Genomic DNA, 14,067 nt, shown 5'->3' with positions numbered 1-14,067 from the left:
ACAAGTATTAAATGAATAGATCTGAACAGGTCTCTATCAAAAACCAAAATAGATCTTATGAGAAAACGGATCGTAGATTGAACTAGAACTAGTGATCTAGAAGTGATCAAAAAATGATTTAGAACTGATCTAGAAGTCATCAGAAAATGATCTAGAACTGATCTAGAAATTATCTAGAGTGATCAAAAAATTATCTAGAACTGATCTAGAAATTATCTAGAGTGATTAAAAAAATGATCTAGAACTGATCTAGAAGTGATCAAAAAATGATTTAGAACTGATCTGGAAATGATCTAGAACTGATAAAAAATTATCTAGAACTGATCTAGAAATTATCTAGAAGTGATCAGAAAATGATTTAGAACTGATCTAGACACGATCTAGAACTAATCTAAAAATTATCTAGAAGTGACCAAAAAATTATCTAGAACTGATATAGATATTTTCTAGATGTGATCAAAAAGGATTTAGAATTGATCTAGAAATTATCTAGAAGTGATCAAGAAATGATCTAGAACTGATATATAACTAAACTAGAACTGATTTACTATTGATTTAAAATGTATCTAGCTAATATAAAATGTATCTTGATGTAATCTGGAAATCAATAACAACTGATCTAGAAATGATCAAAAATTGATCTGAATCAGAACTTGAATTGATATAGAATTTATTTAAAAGTTATCTGGAACTGATCTAGAATTGATCTCAAACTAATCTAGAACTGATCTAGAATTGATCTGGAACTGAATAAGAACTGATCCAGAACCAATTTAGAACTAATCTAAAACTAGTATTGTTTATTAATTGATCTAGAACTGTATTCTGTAATCGATCTAGAACTAAATTAGAAGTGATCTACAACTGACCTAGAACTAATCTAAAACTAAAATCGATTTAAACCCGAAATTAAAAAGCAAAATGATCTAGAGCTAAAAAAGAAATGATCTATAACTGATCTATGTTATAAAAAATTGTAGGAAAATGTGACTAAAATTGTAAGGAATCCTTCTTCTCATAAACACTTTGTTCATCAACTGCACCAGCTTTAAAATCCTAAAGAAGGAATAAAATACAAAAACAACATTGCTCAAACAAAACATATTCTTACATGATGATTCCTTCTCGGACAACTACCAAAAATTTAGTAAACAAACGGCTAAATACCAAAAGTCAGTTAAAACAACAACAACAAATACTTAAAACAAAAATTAACTACCAGAAACTATAAATGAGTCAATGACTTCAATAATTTTATGAGTAGAGAACTCTGACAATAATATTGCTGCAGCAAGCAGGAGTTTCTTGAAATTGCTTGGAAATCATTTTATGACGTTTTCATGGTTGGCTTTAATGTTTTTGCCCATTTTTTTTGTTGTTGTTGCTGCTGTTGTTGTTGGTTAGCAACTTTGCATTATTAGTTAGAAATGAGCATATGAAGAAATAATACAAAAACAATAAAATCCATATGAAGGAAAATCAATTGCCATGTGAGCAGTTTTTAGTGCCGCTAATGCTGCTGCGTACTTTGGTTAATGATGACCGCCGCCAAACAACTGTCGAATTGGCCATTCGACCAACTTATTAAGAAGTCAGCATAAACTTAAAAATTTCTAGGAAATGTTTAGGAACAACAAAACACCATCATCTGCAAACAAACAGCAGCAACAATAACAGCAAAAAACTAAGTAAATAATTGCTAGAGATCCATGGACTAAAGTTTTGTTTAAAAACAATTGGTGTGGTCTGAAACGACCTCTTGTGCTGCCTGTTGCTGTTGGTAGGATTTTTAAAATTGGCATTTGGTTTTTTTTTTTTTTTAACATCCACCAAATATGTATGAATGTTAAAAAATAGCTTTTTCATTATTTAAAAACCCAGTTTAGAAATCTTCTTAAGAGTATTTAAAAGTACAAAAATCCATTTCTTATATTGGCATATGAATATGGAATTATGATGATGAGCCGCAGCTGCGTTAAGATGACATCTTCGATTATTAGAATGCGTAAAAAAACTGTTTAGGAAAATTTGCTACTTGTGCTGGTTAAATTTAAAATCAAAGTTTATTTTGCTCATTTAATGAGTTCTTAGGATTTTGGCGTTGAAATGTCATTAATTTTCTTTGTTATTTTTATGTTTTCTCATCTTGTCATCACCACAATCTGCCACAATCGCATGACTTCCTAAATGTTGTGAATTTAATTAGATTTTAAGTGAAGTTCGTTTTAATGAAGTTTTCGATTGATCGCTAACTGAGAACTGAACTAGAACTGACCTAGAACTGAACTAGAACTGAACTAGAACTGAACTAGAACTGAACTAGAACTGAACTAGAACTGAACTAGAACTGAACTAGAACTGAACTAGAACTGAACTAGAACTGAACTAGAACTGAACTAGAACTGAACTAGAACTGAACTAGAACTGAACTAGAACTGAACTAGAACTGAACTAGAACTGAACTAGAACTGAACTAGAACTGAACTAGAACCGAACTAGAACTAAAATTGAGCTGATCTAGTTTGCAAAATTCCACATTTCATTTCATTTCAGAATAACTGCTTTAATTAAAAACACATATATTTTTTTTTTTTTGAAAAATAAATTCTCATGATCTTTAAATTTTAATTGTTTATGTTTAAATCCAAATATTTTGACAGACATTATCGTCCTTGAATGTCATTGATTTCCTTATAGAAAATTAAATTAAACGACCATATTTTTCACAGTCAATAGAAAATAAAAACTTAACAGATTTACATTATTAAATGAAAACTTCTTGAATAAATAAATACACAAAAATTATATAAACCATATTTGGTTAAGTTAATATGAAGGAACTCACAAAAAAGACATAAAACCTGAAAAAGCCAAATAATTAATGATTACCATAGACTCATAATAATGGCACATTCATATAGACATACAAACGATCGATACTCGTATGTCCACGTAACCCACTTGTTACTGCATTTTTAAATTTTTTGACTAATCGCATGTCAGCCGAATGCAAAAACTAAAAGACTTTTATAACTGGTTTAAATGCATTCAATTCAGACATTTATTTAAAACGAATGAAAATTTAATATGTATTTACTAGATGGCGGACTAGCACTTTTAGGAGTTTTTTTTAGTTTTTTAGTCTTAAATATTTCGGGGGGACAGCCAGCGACTACTTATGTATATGTGTGTGAACATGGTGTAGTCGTTACTAAAATGACATCAATTTTAAGCCAAATTATTAGTAATATTGGCAATATTTTATCAAAAATTCACCAAAAACTATGTGCAGAGTTAAAGAGATATTTACGAGCGTGTGAGTGTATGAACAAACGAACATTTTTGTGCATAAAGTCATTATTAATATTTTAGGCTTAAAATATTTAAAATATGAAAAAAAGTTATTTACCACGATTTTATTGTGAACTATTAGAGGATCCGTAAATACATATTTTGTAATAGCGATCGCAATGATCAGTCAATGTTTTCCTAAGAGATCACCAATACAAAAAGTGATCGAATTGATCTTGGAATGATATGTTAAATGTTTAAAATGTGTATATTGATCAACACCTGTAGTAGGGTGCTTTCTTGTAGTCATATAAATATTTTTAAACAAATTTTTCTGTCAAATAACAATTCCTTGAATTCCACAATATCTCATATGAGAACATACGAGACATCCTAATAATGTTTAAAAATAATATTAGAGAAATATAGATAAAAAATGAAAAACCACAATGTTGACTGTCAAACTACTCAATTCAAATTAGTGGGAAAAGCAAAAAAAAAAAACAAAAAATTTGAGGAAGATTGAGGTGCAGATAAACAGCTTTCGTATAAATATTTACATGCAATCATAGAAATTAAACAAGAAATACTGCATCTACCCGAAAGGCAACCGCATAGGAAATTATCATAACAATTATCGCTGTACAATTAAATTTACTCACTTGGTCTGAAAACTTGTGTCAAAATATTTAAGAAAATGTAACTAAAAAATTTGAAGTGATCATAGATCTTAATCCTTTTCGTCCTAGGGCCTTTAGTTTAGCCAGAAAATGGACTTTTATGTTTTCACTCAAATATTTGAATTTTGACTCAAAAATTTGAATTTTGGTAAGAAATAAAAGTGATCACAGATTTTAATTCTTTTCGTCCTAGGGCCTTTAGTTTAGCCACAAAATGGACTTTTATGTTTTCACTCAAATATTTGAATTTTGACTCAAAAATTTCAATTTTGGTAAGAAATAAAAGTGATCACAGATTTTAATCCTTTTCGTCCTAGGGCCTTTAGTTTAGTCAGAAAATGTACTTTTATGTTTTTACTCAAATATTTGAATTTTGACTCAAAAATTTGAATTTTGGTAATATAAAAGTGATCACAGATTTTAATCCTTTTCGTCCTAGGGTCTTTAGTTTAGCCAGAAAATGGACTTTTATGTTTTCACTCAAATATTTGAATTTTGACTCAAAAATTTCAATTTTGGTAAGAAATAAAAGTGATCACAGATTTTAATCCTTTTCGTCCTACGGCCTTTAGTTTAGCCAAAAAATGGACTTTTATGTTTTCACTCAAAAATTTTAATTTTGGTAGGAAATAAAAGTGATCACAAAAGTGATCACAGAAAATGGACTTTTATGTTTTCACTTAATTATTTGAATTTTGGTAGGAAACAAAAGTGATCACAAATTTTAATCCTTTTCGTTCTAGGGCCTTTAGTTTAGCCAGAAAATGGACTTTTATGTTTTCACTCAAATATTTGAATTTTGACTCAAAAATTTCAATTTTGGTAAGAAATAAAAGTGATCACAGATTTTAATCCTTTTCGTCCTAGGGCCTTTAGTTTAGCCAGAAATGGACTTTTATGTTTTCACTCAAATATTTGAATTTTGGTAGGAAATAAAAGTGATCACAGATTTTAATCCTTTTCGTCCTAGGGCCTTTAGTTTAGCCAGAAAATGGACTTTTATGTTATCACTCAAATATTTGAATTTTGGTAAGAAATAAAAGTGATTACAGATTTTAATTTTTTTCGTCGTAGGGCCTTTAGTTTAGCCAGAAAATGGACTTTTATGTTATCACTCAAATATTTGAATTTTGGTAAGAAATAAAAGTGATCACAGATTTTAATCCTTTTCGTCCTAGGGCCTTTAGTTTAGCCAGAAATGGACTTTTATGTTTTCACTCAAATATTTGAATTTTGGTAGGAAATAAAAGTGATCACAGATTTTAATCCGTTTCGTCCTAGGGCCTTTAGTTTAGCCAGAAAATGGACTTTTATGTTTTCACTCAAATATTTGAATTTTGGTAGGAAATAAAAGTGATCACAGATTTTAATTCTTTTCGCCCTAGGGCCTTTAGTTTAGTCAGAAAATGGACTTTTATGTTTTCACTCAAATATTTGAATTTTTGTAGGAAATAAAAGTGATCACAGATTTTAATCCGTTTCGTCCAAGGGCCTTTAGTTTAGCCAGAAAATGGACTTTTATGTTTTCACTCAAATATTTGAATTTTGGAAGGAAATAAAAGTGATCACAGATTTTAATCCTTTTCGTCCTAGGGCATTTAGTTTAGCCAGAAAATGGACTTTTATGTTTTCACTCAAATATTTGAATTTTGACTCAAAAATTTCAATTTTGGTAAGAAATAAAAGTGATCCAGATTTTAATCCTTTTCGTCCTAGGGCCTTTAGTTTAGCCAGAAAATGGACTTTTATGTTTTCAATAAAATTTTGAATTTTGGTAGGAAATAAAAGTGATCACAGATTTTAATCCTTTTTGTCCTAGGGCCTTTAGTTTAGCCAGAAAATGGACTTTTAAGTTTTCACGCAAATATTTGAATTTTAGTAGGAAACAAAAGTGATCACAGATTTTAATCCTTTTCGTCCTAGGGCCTTTAGTTTAGCCAGAAAATGGACGTTTATGTTTTCACTCAAAAATTTGAATTTTGGTAGGAAATAAAAGTGATCACAGATTTTAATCCTTTTCGTCCTAGGGCCTTTAGTTTAGCCAGAAAATGGACGTTTATGTTTTCACTCAAAAATTTGAATTTTGGTAGGAAATTAAAGTGATCACAGATTTTAATCCTTTTCGTCCTAGGGCCTTTAGTTTAGCCAGAAAATGGACTTTTATGTTTTCAATCAAATATATGAATTTTGGTAGGAAATAAAAGTGATAACAGATTTTAATCCTTTTCGTTCTAGGGCCTTTAGTTTAGCCAGAAAATGAACTGTTAAGTTTTCACTCAAATATTTGAATTTTGGTAGGAAACAAAAGTGATCACAGATTTTAATAATTTTCGTCCTAGAGCTTTTAGTTTAGCCAGAAAATGGGTTTTTATGTTTTCACTCAAATATTTGAATTTTGGTATGAAATAAAAGTGATCACAGATTTTAATACTTTTCGCCCTAGGGCCTTTAGTTTAGCCAGAAAATGGATTTTTATGTTTTCACTCAAATATTTGAATTTTGGTAGGAAATAAAAATGATCACAGATTTTAATACTTTTCGTCCTAGGGCCTTTAGTTTAGCCAGAAAATGGATTTTTAAGTTTTCACTCAAATATTTTAATTTTGGTAAGAAATAAAAGTGATCACAGATTTTAATCCTTTTCGTCCTAGGGCCTTTAGTTTAGCCAGAAAATGGACTTTTAAGTTTTCACTCAAATATTTGAATTCTGGTAGGAAACAAAAGTGATCACAGATTTTAATCCTTTTTGCCCTAGGGCCTTTAGTTTAGCCAGAAAATGGACTTTTATGTTTTCACTCAAATATTTTAATTTTGACTCAAAAATTTCAATTTTGGTAAGAAATAAAAGTGATCACAGATTTTAATCCTTTTCGTCCTAGGGCCTTTAGTTTAGCCAGAAAATGGACGTTTATGTTTTCACTCAAAAATTTGAATTTTGGTAGGAAATAAAAGTGATCACAGATTTTAATCCTTTTCGTCCTAGGGCCTTTAGTTTAGCCAGAAAATGGGTTTTTATGTTTTCACTCAAATATTTGAATTTTGGTAGGAAATATAAGTGATCACAGATTTTAATCCTTTTCGTCCTTGGGCCTGCAGTTTAGCCAGAAAATGGATTTTTATGTTTTCACTCAAATATTTGAATTTTGGTAGGAAATAAAAGTGATCACAGATTTTAATCCTTTTCGTCCTAGGGCCTTTAGTTTAGCCAGAAAATGGGTTTTTATGTTTTCACTCAAATATTTGAATTTTGGTAGGAAATATAAGTGATCACAGATTTTAATCCTTTTCGTCCTTGGGCCTTTAGTTTAGCCAGAAAATGGATTTTTATGTTTTCACTCAAATATTTGAATTTTGGAAGGAAATAAAAGTGATCACAGATTTTAATCCTTTTCGTCCTAGGGCCTTTAGTTTAGCCAGAAAATTGACTTTTATGTTTTCACTCAAATATTTGAATTTTGACTAAAAATTTGAATTTTGGTAAGAAATAAAAGTGATCACAGACTTTAATCCTTTTTGCCCTAGGGCCTTTAGTTTAGCCAGAAAATGGACTTTTATGTTTTCACTCAAATATTTTAATTTTGACTCAAAAATTTCAATTTTGGCAAGAAATAAAAGTGATCACAGATTTTAATCCTTTTCGTCCTAGGGCCTTTAGTTTAGCCAGAAAATGGGTTTTTATGTTTTCACTCAAATATTTGAATTTTGGTAGGAAATAAAAGTGATCACAGATTTTAATACTTTTCGTCCTAGGGCCTTTAGTTTAGCCAGAAAATGGACTTTTATGTTTTCACTCAAATATTTGAATTTTGGTAGGAAATAAAAGTGATCACAGATTTTAATCCTTTTCGTCCTAGGGCCTTTAGTTTAGCCAGAAAATGGACTTTTATTTTTTCACTCAAATATTTGAATTTTGGTGAGAAATAAAAGTGATCACAGATTTTAAACCTTTTCGTCCTAGGGCCTTTAGTTTAGCCAGAAAATGGACTTTTATGTTTTCACTCAAATATTTGAATTTTGGTAGGAAATAAAAGTGATCACAGATTTTAATCCTTTTCGTCCTAGGGCCTTTAGTTTAGCCAGAAAATGGACTTTTATGTTTTCACTCAAATATTTGAATTTTGACTCAAAAATTTCAATTTTGGTAAGAAATAAAAGTGATCACAGATTTTAATCCTTTTCGTCCTAGGGCCTTTAGTTTAGCCAGAAAATGGATTTTTATGTTTTCAGTCAAATATTCGAATTTTGGTAGGAAACAAAAGTGATCACAGATTTTAATCCTTTTTGTCCTAGGGCCTTTAGTTTAGCCAGAAAATGGACTTTTAAGTTTTCACTCAAATATTTGAATTTTGGTAGGAAACAAAAGTGATCACAGATTTTAATCCTTTTCGTCCTAGGGCCTTTAGTTTAGCCAGAAAATTTACTTTTATGTTTTCACTCAAATATTTGAATTTTGACTCAAAAATTTGAATTTTGGTAAGAAACAAAAGTGATCACAGATTTTAATCCTTTTCGTCCTATGGCCTTTAGTTAAGCCAGAAAATGGACTTTTATGTTTTTACTCAAATATTTTAATTTTGGTAGGAAATAAAAGTGATCACAGATTTTAATCCTTTTCGTCCTAGGGCCTTTAGTTTAGCCAGAAAATGGACTTTTATGTTTTCACTCAAATATTTGAATTTTTGTAGGAAATAAAAGTGATCACAGATTTTAATCCTTTTCGTCCTAGGGCCTTTAGTTTAGCCAGAAAATGGACATTTTTGTTTTCACTCAAATATTTGAATTTTGGTAGGAAATAAAAGTGATCACAGATTTTAATCCTTTTCGTCCTAGGGCCTTTAGTTTAGCCAGAAAATGGAATTTTTATTTTTCACTCAAATATTTGAATTTTGACTCAAAAATTTGAATTTTGATAAAAAATAAAAGTAATCACAAATTTTAATCCTTTTCGTCCTAGGGCCTTTAGTTTAGCCAGAAAATGGACTTTTATCTTTTCACTCAAAAATTTGAATTTTGGTAGGATATAAAAGTGATCACAGATTTTAATCCTTTTCGTCCTAGGGCCTTTAGTTTAGCCAGAAAATTGACTTTTATGTTTTCACTCAAATATTTGAATTTTGACTCAAAAATTTCAATTTTGGTAAGAAACAAAAGTGATCACAGATTTTAATCCTTTTCGTCCTAGGGCCTTTAGTTAAGCCAGAAAATGGACTTTTATGTTTTCACACAAATATTTCAATTTTGGTAGGAAATAAAAGTGATCACAGATTTTAATCCTTTTCGTCCTAGGGCCTTTAGTTTAGCCAGAAAATGGAATTTTTATTTTTCACTCAAATATTTGAATTTTGACTCAAAAATTTGAATTTTGATAAGAAATAAAAGTGATCAAAAATTTTAATCCTTTTCGTCCTAGGGCCTTTAGTTTAGCCAGAAAATGGACTTTTATGCTTTCCCTCAAATATTTGAGTTTTGGTAAGAAATAAAAGTGATCACAGATTTTAATCCTTTTCGTCCTAGGGCCTTTAGTTTAGCCAGAAAATGGACTTTTATATTTTCACTCAAAAATTTGAATTTTGGTAGGATATAAAAGTGATCACAGATTTTAATCCTTTTCGTCCTAGGGCCTTTAGTTTAGCCAGAAAATTGACTTTTATGTTTTCACTCAAATATTTGAATTTTGACTCAAAAATTTGAATTTTGGTAAGAAACAAAAGTGATCACAGATTTTAATCCTTTTCGTCCTAGGGCCTTTAGTTTAGCCAGAAAATGGACTTTTAAGTTTTCACTCAAATATTTGAATTTTGGTAAGAAACAAAAGTGATCACAGATTTTAATCCTTTTCGTCCTATGGCCTTTAGTTTAGCCAGAAAATGGACTTTTATGTTTTTACTCAAATATTTTAATTTTGGTAGGAAATGAAAGTGATCACATATTTTAATTCTTTTCGTCCTAGGGCCTTTAGTTTAGCCAGAAAATGGACTTTTATGTTTTCACTCAAATAATTGAATTTTTGTAGGAAATAAAAGTGATCACAGATTTTAATCCTTTTCGTCCTAGGGCCTTTAGTTTAGCCAGAAAATGGACTTTTTTGTTTTCACTCAAATATTTTAATTTTGGTAGGAAATAAAAGTGATCACAGATTTTAATCCTTTTCGTCCTAGGGCCTTTAGTTTAGCCAGAAAATGGAATTTTTATTTTTCACTTAAATATTTGAATTTTGACTCAAAAATTTGAATTTTGATAAGAAATAAAAGTGATCACAAATTTTAATCCTTTTCGTCCTAGGGCCTTTAGTTTAGCCAGAAAATGGACTTTTATGTTTTCCCTCAAATATTTGAGTTTTGGTAAGAAATAAAAGTGATCACAGATTTTAATCCTTTTCGTCCTAGGGCCTTTAGTTTAGCCAGAAAATGGACTTTTATCTTTTCACTCAAAAATTTGAATTTTGGTAGGATATAAAAGTGATCACAGATTTTAATCCTTTTCGTCCTAGGGCCTTTAGTTTAGCCAGAAAATTGACTTTTATGTTTTCACTCAAATATTTGAATTTTGACTCAAAAATTTGAATTTTGGTAAGAAACAAAAGTGATCACAGATTTTAATCCTTTTCGTCCTAGGGCCTTTAGTTAAGCCAGAAAATGGACTTTTATGTTTTTACTCAAATATTTTAATTTTGGTAGGAAATAAAAGTGATCACAGATTTTAATCCTTTTCGTCCTAGGGCCTTTAGTTTAGCCAGAAAATGGACTTTTAAGTTTTCACTCAAATATTTGAATTTTGGTAGGAAACAAAAGTGATCACAGATTTTAATCCTTTTCGTCCTAGGGCCTTTAGTTTAGCCAGAAAATGGACGTTTATGTTTTCACTCAAATATTTGAATTTTGGAAGGAAATAAAAGTGATCACAGATTTTAATCCTTTTCGTCCTAGGGCCTTGAGTTTAGCCAGAAAATGGACTTTTATGTTTTCACTCAAATTTTTTAATTTTGACTCAAAAATTTCAATTTTGGTAAGAAATAAAAGTGATCACAGATTTTAATCCTTTTCGTCCTAGGGCCTTTAGTTTAGCCAGAAAATGGACGTTTATGTTTTCACTCAAAAATTTGAATTTTGGTAGGAAATAAAAGTGATCACAGATTTTAATCCTTTTCGTCCTAGGGCCTTTAGTTTAGCCAGAAAATGGATTTTTATGTTTTCACTCAAATATTTGAATTTTGGTAGGAAATAAAAGTGATCACAGATTTTAATCCTTTTCGTCCTAGGGTCTTTAGTTTAGCCAGAAAATGGACTTTTATGTTTTCACTCAAATATTTGAATTTTGGTGGGAAATAAAAGTGATCACAGATTTTAAACCTTTTCGTCCTAGGGCCATTAGTTTAGCCAGAAAAGGGACTTTTATGTTTTCACTCAAATATTTGAATTTTGGTAGGAAATAAAAGTGATCACAGATTTTAATCCTTTTCGTCCTAGGGCCTTTAGTTTAGCCAGAAAAGGGACCTTTATGTTTTCACTAAAAAATTTGAATTTTTGGTAGGAAATGAAAGTGATCACAGATTTTAATCCTTTTCGTCCTAGGGCCTTTAGTTTAGCCAGAAAATGGACTTTTATGTTTTTCACTCAAATATTTTAATTTTGACTCAAAAATTTGAATTTTAGTAGGAATTAAAAGTGATCACAGATTTTAATCCTTTTCGTCCTAGGGCCTTTAGTTTAGCCAGAAAATGGACTTTTATGTTTTCACTCAAAAATTTGAATTTTGGTAGGAAATAAAAGTGATCACAGATTTTAATCCTTTTGGTCCTAGGGCCTTTAGTTTAGCCAGAAGTTTTCACTCAAATATTTGAATTTTGGTAGGAAACAAAAGTGATCACAGATTTTAATCCTTTTCGTCCTAGGGCCTTTAGTTTAGCCAGAAAATGGACTTTTATGTTTTCACTCAAATATTTGAATTTTGACTAAAAATTTGAATTTTGGTAAGAAATAAAAGTGATCACAGATTTTAATCCTTTTTGCCCTAGGGCCTTTAGTTTAGCCAGAAAATGGACTTTTATGTTTTCACTCAAATATTTGAATTTTGGAAGGAAATAAAAGTGATCACAGATTTTAATCCTTTTCGTCCTAGGGCCTTTAGTTTAGCCAGAAAATGGACTTTTATGTTTTCACTCAAATATTTGAATTTTGACTCAAAAAATTGAATTTTAGTAGGAAATATAAGTGATCACAGATTTTAATCCTTTTGTCCTAGGGCCTTTAGTTTAGCCAGAAAATGGACTTTTATGTTTTCACTCAAATATTTGAATTTTGACTCAAAAATTTCAATTTTGGTAAGAAACAAAAGTGATCACAGATTTTAATCCTTTTCGTCCTAGGGCCTTTAGTTTTGCCAGAAAATGGACTTTTGTTTTCACTCAAATATTTAAATTTCAAATTAAATTTTCAAATTTCGTCCTATGGCCTTTAGTTTAGCCAGAAAATGGATTTTTATGATTTCACTCAAAAATTTAAATTTTGGTAGGAAATAACAGTGGTCACAGATTTTAATCCTTAGCCAGAAAATGGACTTTTATGTTTTTACTCAAATATTTGAATTTTGACTCAAAAATTTCAATTTTGGTAAGAAATAAAAGTGATCACAGATTTTATTCCTTTTCGTCCTAGGGCCTCTAGTTTAGCTAAAAAATGGACTTTTATGTTTTCACTCAAAATTTTGAATTTTGGTAGGAAATAAAAGTGATCACAGATTTTAATCCTTTTCGTCCTAGCTCCTTTAATTTAGCTAGAAAATGGACTTTTATGTTTTTTACTCAAATATTTGAATTTTGACTCAAAAATTTGAATTTTGGTAAGAAATAAAAGTGATCACAGATTTTAATCCTTTTCGTCCTAGGGCCTTTAGTTTAGCTAGAAAATGGTCTTCTATGTTTTCACACAAAATTTGAATTTTGGTAGGAAGTAAAAGTGACCACAGATTTTAATCCTTTCGTCCTAGGGCCTTTTGTTTAGCCAGAAAATGGACTTTTATGTTTTCACTCAAATATTTGAATTTTGACAGAAAAAAAGTGATCACAGATTTTAAATCCTTTTCGTCCTAGGGCTCTTAGTTAGCCAGAAAAATGGATTTTGTTATGTTTTCACTCAAAATTTGAATTTTGGTAGGAAATAAAAGTGATCACAGTTTTAATCCTTTTCGTCCTAGGGCCTTTAGTTTAGCCAGAAAAATGGACTTTATGTTTTCACTCAAATATGTTTATTTTGACTCAAAAATTTGAATTTTGATAAGAAATAAAAGTGATCACAAATTTTAATCCTTTTCGTCCTAGGGCCTTTAGTTTAGCCAGAAAATGGACTTTTATGTTTTCCCTCAAATATTTGAGTTTTGGTAAGAAATAAAAGTGATCACAGATTTTAATCCTTTTCGTCCTAGGGCCTTTAGTTTAGCCAGAAAATGGACTTTTATCTTTTCACTCAAAAATTTGAATTTTGGTAGGATATAAAAGTGATCACAGATTTTAATCCTTTTCGTCCTAGGGCCTTTTGTTTAGCCAGAAAATGGACTTTTATGTTTTCACTCAAATATTTGAATTTTGACAGAAAAAAAGTGATCACAGATTTTAATCCTTTTCGTCCTAGGGCTCTTAGTTTAGCCAGAAAATGGATTTTTATGTTTTCACTCAAAAATTAGAATTTTGGTAGGAAATAAAAGTGATCACAGATTTTAATCCTTTTCGCCCTAGGGCCTTTAGTTTAGCCAGAAAATGGACTTTTATGTTTTCACTCAAATATTTGAATTTTGGTAGAAAATAAAAGTGATCACAGATTTTAATCTTTTTTGTCCCAGGACCTTTAGTTTATCAAGAAAATGGACTTTTACGTTTTCACTAAAAAATTTGAATATAAGAATGAAAGTGATCATAGTTTAATCCTTTTTGTCCTAGGGCCTTTAGTTCAGCTAGAAAATCTACTTCTAAGTCTAGATCAATCGTTTACCCGTTCTCTTTCATTTATAATTTATATCCAATTATGTTTTGGTTCACTTTTAGGTGAAAATAAATGGAAATCTATATTGATCAATTCACTTTGGTTCAACATTATCACAAACA

The sequence above is a fragment of the Lucilia cuprina genome, chromosome 4 (genome assembly GCF_022045245.1).
Source record: "Lucilia cuprina isolate Lc7/37 chromosome 4, ASM2204524v1, whole genome shotgun sequence".
NCBI lineage: Eukaryota > Metazoa > Arthropoda > Insecta > Diptera > Calliphoridae > Lucilia > Lucilia cuprina.
The sequence above is the reverse complement of the archived record's forward strand: the minus strand, read 5'-3'. Positions refer to the sequence as shown.